Source organism: Parasteatoda tepidariorum, chromosome 6 (assembly GCF_043381705.1).
Source record: "Parasteatoda tepidariorum isolate YZ-2023 chromosome 6, CAS_Ptep_4.0, whole genome shotgun sequence".
NCBI lineage: Eukaryota > Metazoa > Arthropoda > Arachnida > Araneae > Theridiidae > Parasteatoda > Parasteatoda tepidariorum.
The window spans coordinates 75,723,512-75,736,312 of NC_092209.1; the positions used below are offsets into that span (position 1 = coordinate 75,723,512).

The 12,801-nt window shown below is 30.9% G+C and overlaps 1 long non-coding RNA gene across 1 annotated transcript; it reads right to left on the minus strand.

The window, feature by feature from the left end:
• Positions 1 to 4,442: 4,442 nt before the first annotated feature.
• LOC122271924 (uncharacterized) lies at positions 4,443 to 7,610 on the minus strand. Its single transcript, XR_006226668.2, has 2 exons — positions 7,082 to 7,610; positions 4,443 to 5,139 (listed from the first exon to the last, which is right to left on the minus strand). It is a non-coding gene; the product is annotated as an uncharacterized lncRNA (long non-coding RNA).
• Between the last annotated feature and the right edge of the window lie 5,191 nt (positions 7,611 to 12,801).

The following is a 12,801-nucleotide window of genomic DNA, read 5'->3' on the forward strand; positions in this document are numbered from 1 at the left end:
AAGAAATTGTGTCATTATGTACATCATTGCTTTTCTAATTGAAATTAAAAACAGTTAAAATGACTTCCTTGGGCAATCTAGTATTAAATAGCTTTTTGCTTCAAATTTATTAATACCGTGTATAATATAACCTAAACAGCTTGAACAGATAGCTTTTTTTCTATGAAAATTTTCTTGAGAATCTGATCTTTTGTCTGAGAATCTGATCTTTAAGTCATTGCGTGAGGGGTTATTCAAGTAGTATATGGAACAAGCTTTATCTATTTTACATAAGCATATTCTGAATTGATTTTTTTAATTATAGATTGATTTTTAACATATAATTGATTGACATATAATTGATTTTTTTAATGAAATAATATTTCTTATGCGCAACCTGAAATTAATGTCTACCTTTTCATTCATTGAAATTTATAACCAATATGACATTTAAGCCGACTTTGAAGTGAAGTTTGAAAAAGATCAGAGGATAATCTAAGGATAAGATCTGGACATTCCTTCATGAAAACCCCCAATTAATGCTCCTAATGCCTCTACAAAAGTAGATGTGGCCGGCTTTAGACTTTTAACTAGACATGACTGTCTGGGGTCTTACCTCTTTTGTATGTTAAATATTCAAAAATTATTACGAATCACTTGAGACAATGTTGACATCTAAATTTAAAGAAAGTTAATTGTTCTTGTCAGGTTTTGAGTCTGGTTTAACATACATTCAATTCGTCTTGAATATTCATAAAAAACATAAAGAAATACTAACCTTTCAATCATTGAGACTTTTGACTAATTTGAAATTTAAGCAGAACTTGAAGTTAAAAGCAGAGAGTATAAGAGCTGGTCATTCCTAACTGAAAACCCCAACTATGTTCCTTATGTCTCAAGAACAGAAACTGTAATTGTCTTTAGACTTTACACACACTTCAATTAAAAATATTTCAATATCGTAAAAAAAATTCTAAATATTTAATTGATTAAAAATGTTTTGTTTTTTTGAATTTATTCATAAAATTGAACAGAGGTTATAAAGAAATATTTCATAATAAACCAATTGAAGAAAAACACTTTTGAATTCATACTTCTATTCAAAACTTATTGTGATGAAAAAAAACTATCCTTTCACAAAAAAGAAAGTTTCCCCTCGAAAATGAGCATTTTAGTTTTAATAGTAAAAATTGAAATACTTATGTCATTTATCAATTATATATCATCCCTTATAATGAATATATCCTGTAGCCACTGAAGAATAAAACAGTCTCTCTAAAATAGTTCTTCAGTTAAAATTCGTAAATAGTTAATTAAATTTTACTACTATTAACTACAGCATTCCAGCTCCACAAAAAGCATTTAAAAAGTGATCCTCCTATTAAATGTTTGTTAAAATTTTACAGTCATAATCACTTTTATTACGCCTTGCAATTAGCTTTACAATTTTGTTTTGTGAAATATTTTATGAATTGGCAACTACATATAGTGATATAAAATAAAGATTTTGTGATAAATGTTAAAAAAAAACGACAATGGATGTGAGAGAAATAGTATTCTATTTCTCTATATCCCTTTTATTAGAAAATTATGATTGAAAAATATTATCAGAAGACAGTGTTTTCAGTATTAGGTAAATATTCACTACATCTAAATCTGCAACTTATCAGTAATTTGCTTAAATAATGAACTTAAGTGTTAAAATACCTTTGAATTAGTTAGATAGTCTAACATTAAATTCCTTACAGGATACAGCTGTTTCAAAAGGTAAAAAAGTCAGCAAAAAGTCTTTAAAAAAAACTTGACTTATGCCTAAGAAAATTGGAACAGATTTTTCTTAAGACGAAAAATTTTTATAAGAGCTAAATCCCAGGCAGAAAAACTTCGTAAAACATTTATAAAGAATTTTTTATAAAATATGTAATTTTTATAAAGGTAAATTAACTGCAAAAGATTTTCAGTTGTTTTATAGTTAAAAATTTTTTTATCAAAGTTTAAAAAATCAAAGGTGAATATTTTTTTAACAAAGCATTTTTTATGAAGTTATCATCTACCTGAACCCAAGCCGCAACAGAAGGGTTGTTTTTTGCTACTCAATAATATGCTCTCAATGCTTCTCAAGCTTTTGTGAAAGCTTTTGTAAAGCTTTGGTACAGAATCTGTCACTTTAGATATTGCAGAATTGTTCTATTCTATTAATGACCTTTTTTTTTCCTTTTTTATGTTCTGTGCATATACAGGATGGCCTATATTTTTTCCTGTATATTAATCTATAGGTCATAATTCTGAAATTTCAATTCTAAAATTATAGCCAAACTAAAACTTTCACCTAACACTAATATCATGAAGAGAAAAATTTTAAATTTTAACAGCTGTTTTAAAAAAATATTTTGGTGATCAAAACTAGAAAAGAATGTTGAAACTAAAATATCCGATCACATTTCTTCCAAAGTAACAATATTAATATAAAAATAAGGCTGTCATAAAGTTTCAATTCTTCCATAATCTTTCATACATCATTTATAACCGTTGTTAAAAAGCAGACACAATTTTTGGGTTTACTGCTGCTAAGGTTCAAAAACGTAGCCTTGTCATCATGAACCCAATCCAGAAGACAAGTGAACTCCTGGATCAAGTATTAGGAGAAATTTCGTAGAGGATTTTTTGGTGAAACTAACTCGCATTTGTGCTACATGGAGAGGTAAACCACAATAATTTCTCACGGTTAGCTTTACGGCAAGAGGACTCAAACCCATGATCGTCTACTACTGAGGATATTTAACGTCAGCATTGTGGTCAATGCAAGCCGGATGCGGATTTCGTACCGACCAGTTATCGCTGGGAATCGAACCCGGTTCACCTCATTGAAAGGCGAACGCTCTTTCCCCTGAGCCATCAAGGCTCTTATTTTATAACCGTCATTGAACAGCCGACCCAATTTCATGGGTTCACGACTACTAATGTTCAACTCCGTAGCCTTGTAATTTTGAACCCAATCCAGAAGACAAGGGAACTCCTGGGTCGAGTATTGGGGGAAATATGCTTCATGGAGGACTTTTTATTGGAACTAACCCACTTTTGCGTTACATGAAGAGGAAGATCACGAGAACATCCCATGGTTATCCTGACGGCAAGGGGACTCTAACCCATGATCCGTCTACCACTCAAGATATTTCACGTGAGAACTGTGATCCGTGCATTGTAATAAATATATCAGAATTGATCTCTTATTGTAATAAATATATCAGAAGTACTTTCAACATTTAGTCTTTGTATACCGCTGCCTTTTAGCACTAAAATGTCATTTGTCAATTACAGCCCAAGGGTTATAAGAATTCATGGCAAATCATTAAATGACTCAATCTTCAAAAAGTCTGTGTGCTGTCTTTCGTCAATTATGAGAGTTAAGGCTCCTATACTATCAGGGGCTCTAGTGAGAGTGACATTATCTGTATCGCGTAAAAACTAAATTCCAGAGAATATGGTAATTTAATTTAAAATACAAGATTTTTACAAGACAAAATTTACACTCCTACCCTTGATATCCATTCTCCAAGGAAGAACGGAAATTTCGCAACTAGTTTTATAGTATCAAATAATACTGTTTATTTAACCCTTTGACGCAGTTGCGACACCGTGCTCTTTTTAGGTTTTTTTTATAACATTCTAATTACAAGCAAAAATATATTTTTGGATTTTTTTTAAATTTTAAAACTCTAAAAAATACTAGAAACGTCTGTTAGATTATCAGAATTCTATTTGTACTAAAATTTAAAATCCAAAAAAAAAAAATGTTTTTTTTCTCATTCATATTTAAAATTTTAAAATTATTTTTGAAAGTAATAAAATTTCAATAATGAATAACTCTTTCGCTTACATCTAAATAACAGCAAACATGAAGGAATTTTTTTTTTCAGAAGTGAGCTGTGTTTGGAAGATTCTACTTTTAACGCATAAAAAGACACCGGTATTTCATGCTGTATGTAAAATGCTAAATATAATATTTTTCACTTGTTTTTATATAATTTTATAGAAAAAAAGAAAGTACAAAAAAATATGTTTAATGAAAATTCTGCATCAAAGGGTTTGGTTAGTAGAATTTGCATGTTATATTCAGTATATTTTAAAACTTTTTCTTGAAAACTTGCGTCAAATATATAATATAATAACGTTTATCAGTCTTTGAAAGATTTTTCTTCGCTATTGTGCATTTTAGGTTCATAAATAATTCCGACTAATATGAATACTATATGTATTAACTAAATTTGAACGCAAAGGGATAAAAACGGTAACTCACAAACACCTTATATTTATTGGTTTAAATTAATTTTGTCCTCACTTTAAACTTTTATCTAGCTAAATTTTGAAATTTTACGACTTGAGGGATGATCCAAATTATTAAAATGTAATATCAAAATAAAATAAGTATTACTGTATAACAATAAGATTTACAGACATCACAATTCCGGTGTTTTTGTCATTTTATTGCTAAAAATAACCAAAATTTAAAATAACAAATGCACGGATTATCCTTAAATAAACAAAATACAAAAACACCATTCAGCAAACGCAGATTGAAAGTAATCAGACCTCATGTAATTATTTTACATGGAGTTAGAATAAAAAAACTTAAATTATTTACAATACTTTAAGCAAATAACTAAGATGAAAGATTTTGATTTAAACAACATGAATAAACATGTATAATTCCAAACACACATAAATAAACACTACACGAAATCAAGAATTATCAAGCTATTTAATTGAACAGTGCAAATTGTTTGTTGTGCAAATATGTTTCCGATGCAACTGCAATCAAAACTTTCTTTCAGGCCAATCGGAAGCTGTTGACATTTCTTGTGTCAAAAGTGGAGCAGTTGATAGATTGTAAACTGGGTTGTCGAATTCGCTCCTAGTGGGTGGCATGTTGTTTACAATCACAACGGATGGATTTTCGGGTTGTGCTTGAACCATGTTTGTGGTGTTAACGACAATGACTTGTTTATCTCTTCTGCAACAACAGCAGCAGCAACGGTACATGCAATAACATAAGGCAACTAGAACAACAATAGATCCGATTGGCGCTGCAATTAGTGCACCCAAATTGGAACTTCCTGGTTCTGTTTCAGATTCCATACTTGGTAGTGCAATTACTTTCTCCTAAAATTAAAAAAAAAAATTAAGAATTATACATCTTGTTATTTGGCATCAGAGAAAAAAAACATTTGGTTCGAAATTGCTAAAAGTAATATTTTTGTCTACGAAATTCAATTTGCAGAAAAAAATGATCGAACTAACCCACATTTGCGTTAGATGGAGAGGAAAACAGCGAAAACCTCCACTCATTAGGAGGCGAGAGCTCTATCCCCTGACGCATCATGGCTTAAAAAGAAACATTAGTCGAAAAATCTTTTTAATTTTCAGTTTTCATTTGGGACCACGTTTCTCTTTATTAAGATTCTTTTTATTTAGTTTCTTTCCCCTCGGTAGTCAAAGATTCCTTTACTTTAAATCTATCTCTCATTTCATCAAACTTTTACTCTTTACCCAAGATTTTTCATTTTAATTCTTTCATACTATATTTTAAATTTATAAAGGATACTTAGTATCATGCTTACTACCCTTGAAGTGCAACCCTTAAATTTTGTATTTATTACATTCTCTTAGACAAGAATTCTAAAAATATAAACTAAGGGCGATGATTGCAGAGGAACTTTATTAATCAAAATAAATAGCGAATTAAATTACACTTGAAAGATCATTAGATGAAACTAAAAAGTGAAATTTTTAAGTTATTAAATTTTTTATATTTAAAATTATGCCACAGTAAAACACAAATTAGGTCATTTTGCGAAGTCTTTAAACACATGCTTTTAATTTGGTGTTTTATGCAAAACCCGTATAAATACAAAAATTATAATTTTGTGACATTAAAGCACTCATTCTGTCTAAATTTTTTGTACTATACAATTAAGTTGGTTTTTACAACATTTTGCCGAAAAAGTACATAAAACTATACCTCACTAGTATAGATGACATATTTCAAGCATGTAACTCAAAAATTGCAATTTGTACTTACTAATACTTTCTAAACTATTGATTCTATCTACATAATTCTAATTTCATTTATTTTACAGTGAAACAATCAGTAGGAATCATACACTGCTTATTAATATAGCAGTATTAGATGCATAAATAGTTATATGAACAAAATTTCACGTTTGTACATTAAATCTTTAACAACACTTCAACATTCAATCATATTCACTTAATTTTGATATTCGATTCAGATTAATAATTACACATGAAATTATAATTTCGACTGTATAGCATGGCCAAACATATGTAAAAAGTACCTTGCGAAGCTTGATTTTATATAAAACTTGGTGTAATTTTAAGGTATTGTAAATAATTATACTTCACTTTACAACGTATTTGGGTAAAAATTTAATTAAAAAATTAAAATTTGTTCGAAAAAAACTTTTTAATTATCAGCAATTAAAAGACATTTGTTTTTACCACATACATTTTTAGCTATAACTTTAAAAATAATAATTATTTTTTTCTAAAGCTTTGCGCACAGAGTTTTACTAATGCTACCAGTATTTTATTAAAGATTGAAGTTGAGTGAATAATTGCACTTTTGTCTTAATCGACCTGTGTCCACTTAAATAGCATTATTCACCACAATTTCAATTCACTTAACTCTCAACAGTTTCATCATACGATCTTAAAAGCCAACTATTAAAATCAAGGTTATAAGAAAGTTGTAATTAAATACAAGACAATCAATAAATTATAGTTTTTATAGATGGATAGATTTGAAATAAAGAAATATTGACGTTGTAAAATTATAAAATAAAGGTCAACCTACTATAACTTCAAATAATAAAAAAGTATTTTGAATTACTTTATAAGTAACCTTTCAGGCAATTACAATAAAAAAGAACTTTCTAAAAAAGCCCATTTTTTTAAGGAAGTAAAGCTAATATTAAAACTAATCAGTTAAATTGAAAAGAAATGTCACAGCAATATTTTTCTTTTAAATTTGTTAGCATATAACAAGGATATTAATTCTTAACAGAAAATGTAGTGTACTTACTAATCACGAGATTGCTTTATTAAAAATTCTACTTACAGGGAATTCTAAAATTAAAGATCTATCTACAATGTAAAAGTTACGTCGAGTACATCCTAAAAAATTGTTGGTTGTATACGAGAATGTAGAATGATTGATGCGTGCCAGTTAAAAAAATAGTTGTTCGTAAAAGGTTGAAAATATCCATCCTATTGCTGAAGAATGATTTAAATGGAATTATTGGAAAAACTTGGTGAAGATCATTCATAGCATTTTATAATATTAATCCTTTGGCATCGAATTACACATGCATGCATGTATGCTCAAAGGACCTTGGGTATTGTCCTCCGCCAAATGCTCTGTAACGTTGATATAGTAGGTTCGAATCTCGCCGTTATGCTGGATATATGTTTGATCGATGCTGGATATATGCTCTTCTCTAATTTTGGATATATGTTCTTGGGATTAAAAATGGTTATAAGTTGTTCTTTGATATTGAGCACACAAATTTTTGTTGAGAATGAGAAGTTTGTTTCACATACATATGCGTCCCGCGCTGGTCTGATCGTTAACATACGGTTCCTAGCAGATCACCGAAGTCAAGCATCACTGGATGCGTTCAGTGTGCGGGTGGCTGACCACTTGTATCAGTCTGAGTAGGGGCCGAGGGTGTGTGGTATGGGTCCTCGTTAAACTGTTCTACGGTAAAGTGCTCGACTTCGCGTGCAGGTCGTCGGGCTACCGAAGCGGGGGTGCCATCCCCTCTGCAGAGGATCAAAATTGTGATGGCATGCTTTCGGATCATCCTCAGAGAAGTTTTCCACACCATCGTCAATAGCCCATTGTGCAGCTCTAGTGCGACGTAAATGAACAACAACAACACATACATATGCAGGTTTGTGTGAGCATTTAAAGTTGGTAGGTATGTATGTATTTTATTTTCCTAGCACTAGAGCTGCACAATGGGCTATTAGCGACAGTCTGGGAAACATCCCTAAGGAAGATCCGAAGACATGCCATCACAATTTTGATCCTTTGCAGAGGGGATGGCTCAATCGCTTTGATAGCTCAACGACCTGCGAGTGAAGTCGGGCACTTTACGGTAGATTACGAGGACCAATATCGCGTACCCTCAGTCTCTACGTAGGTTGATCAGAGTGGTCACCCACCCGCTTACTGACCGCAGACTGTGATGCTTGACTTCGATGTTCCACTGGGAGCCATGTCTTTACGATCAGTCCACTGCAGGACAAAATTAATTTTAAATCTCTATATTTGATAGTAAGAGCCACGGTGGCTCAAGGGATAGAGTTTTCGCCTCCCAATCAGATGATCCAGATTCGAATCTCAACGTTGGTAGGTTGATACGAATTTTACTCAAGGCTCGCACCGACCACAGACATAAACTGACATAAAGTATCCTCAGTGGTAGACAGATCATAGATTAGAACCATCTTGCCGTAGGACTAACTGTGGGTAATTTTCGTGATTTTCCCCTTTGTGTAATACAAATACAGGTTTGTCCTATCATAAACTTTTATGAAAAAGTTTTCTGGTCTCTTGAATGAGACCAGAAACTCAGAAATGGGTTGGCTTTTCAACACTAGATATAAAATAAAATATTTGGTATTAAAGTAACCAGGCATAAATAAATTTGTTGACGAATAGTATTTCGAGTCTCGTCTGAGTTAAATCTGTGAGATTGCTATTTAATATCATTGAATATAAGAAGTGAAGCTTAGGATAAATTTGTAGCGGGTTCGCTATAATCAAAAAATAAAATGTCAGATTGCTTGAGAAAATCTCCCTAAACATAAGAGATTGATAAATGGAGGCCGAGAGGATAGAACGTTCGCCTTCCAACGAGATGCACAGGGTCCGAATCCCAGAAATGGCTGGTCGATACGAATTCCGCACCCCATTCGCACAGTCCACATTGCTAACATAAAGTTTCCTCGGTGTTAGACAGATCACGGATTCGAGTCCCCTTGCAATCAGGCTAACCGTGTGACTTTTTCGTGGTCTTCCTCTCCATATGTAACGCAAATGTGGGTAAGTTTCATCAGAAAGTCCTCCAAGAAGACAAATTCCTCTCAATACTTGATCCAGGAGTTCACTTGTCTTCTGGATTGGGTTCAAAATTACAAGGCTGCGGAGTTGAACATTAGTACTCGTAAACTCAAACTTGGGTCGGCTGTTCAACGATGGTTATAAAAAAACGGATCAGTGTTTTCTCTTGTTAATGCAACTGATACAGGTTTTTACTCTATTAACGTTACATTCAGTGCAGCTCGACTTATTTACACACATAATTTTAACATAAATAATAACGAATAAGTCTGATGACGTCATTATTATCAGAATCAGACAATAATCACGATACTGCTAAATCGTAAAATAATTCTGGAACAGGATTAAGCGTTTCTTTTTTTGGTTCAATCTAAAAAATGTGTGTAAGTTTCAGAAAATACCGTCCAATTTAACATATTCAAATCTGTTCCACTTATTGCAAGTTTAAAGATTTTATTTCTCTTTCTTTCAATTCTAAACGTGTCTATAAACTTCAAAATTGCCACTCCAACTTTACATAAGTGTTTTAAAATAAAAATAAAAAGCAACAAATAAGACTTTCCTACATGAAATACTAAAAAAATATATATTATTTTGAGATTTAAAAATGTTGCTTTTTTAGGCTCAATTTAAAAAAAAAGGTATCAGATTCACAGAAGACTGTTTCTTTATGCAACATTTTGGTATTTCATTTCAATGAAACAAGAGAACGGGAAATAAGCGAACGAAATAGCAGTAACCGATCGAATCTTTTCTCTGTTATCAATCTCCAAGTGAGTAGTACTCCTTCGACATTCTATCAAGAAACGCTGCTTTCAAGAAGAATAGCTTTTTAGCTCTCCAATATCTTTTACGAATTATTGGCTTTCATGTTTTTTTTCTGTCTGATTAAACGTCGAAATTGAAATGGATTGCTTGTAACTGTTTTCTTCTACTACATTTACCATTCTCCGATTGATATCCCAAAATATGTGGTAAAAGATTTGGAGTAACTCTCGCCCTGTTAGAATAGATAGTGTATATTGAACTCCTTAATTCTTTTTGTTATTCAAGAATTCGTATTTTTAATGCTGAACTTAGAATAATAAAGTTAGATAATGCTGAACTAAGTTTTTTTTTAGTTTTTAGTTTTTTGACACCCTGGTTATCAATGTAGTTCCTTTTTGTAAACAGCTATGAAAGAGAAGCCTCAGTTAAAAGCTATACACTAGTCTTTATTCGTTGAAGTGTTTCGTGGTAGACATCATCAATATGTACTCCTTAATTCTTTTGGTGATTCTAGAAGTCATATTTTTAATACTGAACTTATATTAATGAACTTAGATACTTCTGAACTAAAAAATTTGTTAGTTTTTGACAACCTGGTTTCCAATGTAGTTTCTTTTTGTAAAAAGCTATAGAAGATAAGCCTTCGTTAAAAGCAATACATTGCTCTTTAGTCGTTGGAGTGTCTCGTGGTAGACATCATCAATATTTACTCCTTAATTCTTTCAGTGATTCAAGAATTCGCATTTTTAATACTGAATTTATCTAATGAACTTAGATAATGATGAACTAAAAAAATTTTTAGTTTTTGACAACCTGGTTTCCAATGTAGTTTCTTTTCGTAAAAAGCTATAGATGAGAAGCCATAGTTAAAAGCGATACATTGGTCTTTACTCGTTGGAGTGTTTCGTGGTAGACATCATCAATATTTATTAATAGAATCTTTATCAAAAATGAAAAGAAAGGTTCACACATTAGATAACAAAAAAATTAATATTTAAGGGAGGAAGACTTTATTTTTTCGGTTCAATTCTTAATACGTGTGAAATTAAAAAAAATTGTCAACTCAAATTATTTAGGCTTACGTTATTAAAATATAATTAGCAACGAATTAAAGTTTTCTACATCAAAGTATTAAAAATTCGAATTTGAAAATTTAATTTTTTAAAATACAATTTTAAAAAAATGGTATCAGATTCAAAGAAGACTTGTTTCGTGCAACATTTTGGTATTTCATTTCAATGTAACAGGAGAACGGGAAATAAGCGAACGAAATAGTAGGAACCGATCGAATCTTTCTCTGTTATCAATCTTGATGTGAGTAGTACGCCTTCGACATTCTATCAAGAAACGCTGCTTTGAAGAAGAATAGCTTTTCAGCTCTCCAATATCTTTTACGAATTATTGGTTTTCGTGTTTTTTTTCTGTCTGATTAAACGTCGAAATTGAAATGGATTGCTTGCAACTAACTTTTCTACTGAGTTTACCATGCTCCGATTGGCTACCTAAATGCTGTGGTAACAAGTGAATTGGATAAAAATTTTCAACTATTAAAAAAAAATTTTATTCGGTTCGATTAAAAAAAAGTATATAACTTCACAGTGGATTCTTTAACTCGAATTATTTACATCTATGCAATAAAAGAAATAATAGCAACGGCGTTTTTACACCAGGAAGTAACATTTGGAACTATTAAAAATGTCATTTTTTTCGGTTCAGTTTCAAAAACATGCAAAACCTCATGAATAACATGTATATAAGTTGAATAACATGCATATATCTTAGATACTTATTGTTTATAAGTATAAACTTATATACATGTATATAAGTTATATGCATATAAGATATGTATATAAGTATAGTTATATTCGATTCATGCAACTTATATACAAGAATAACGTGTACGTAAGTTATGTGTATATAAGATATGTGTATAAGTATAGTTATATTATATTCATACAACTTATATGCTTGAGTAACATGTATATAAGTTGTATGAATATATGTATATAAGTTTGCTTGCATGCAATATGTATGCACAATTCATGATAAAATTGTAGAAAACTCTTTAAAAGGTTGCATCTTTCGAAACTGGTTGTTCCTATTTTATATCCATCTCTATTTTAATTATTATTAATATATTATTATATTGTAGTAATAAAGCTACATGACAACACCAAAAATATACACATATTTCTATAATGTAGTCCATGATAAAATCGCAGCAAACATCTTATGACTAAGGACTAAAATGGCTTTATAATCCTTTTGAAACTGGTCACTCATATCTCATATCTATCCTTATTTTAGTCATTATTTCTACTCCATTTCAATGATAAAGCTTCGAACAATTTCCAACAATGTTCTCCTTTGCAAGCCTGAGAAACACAGAAAATTATTAAATATGTCTCCCTTATCTAAAAGTCCGTCATTGTTTGAGACTTCTGGGGGAGAACAGCGTGCTTATCAGCTTTATATAACAATGGTCAGGGTCAGAAACGTAATAGCGTCTGGGAAAACGGAATAGGAAACTGGACTTCATTATCTTCAGCTATACGGGAAACAGTTTCCCGAGTTTGGGAGGAAATCTTTTATTTTAATTTGTGGGGCTCTTTTCCTTTTATCTCTTATTGTGAAACATGGCGTTTTCTGAAGTTTAAATTTTCAACTTTTCGAACGAGAACTGTTTTAATGATGTTACCGAGTTGTTTTTGTTTTTGAGACAATGAAATAAACTTGAAATACAGTTTTCAAATTTCGAGCTAAACTACTGGTTGTTTATATCATGTTTAACTTTAGAAGTATTTTCAGTGGTTTATTCTTTTTTTTTAAAAAAAAAAGATGGATTTTTTTTATTTGTCTGAAAATTAAGATTTTTACAACAAAAGTAAATCGTAAAAACGCAATAA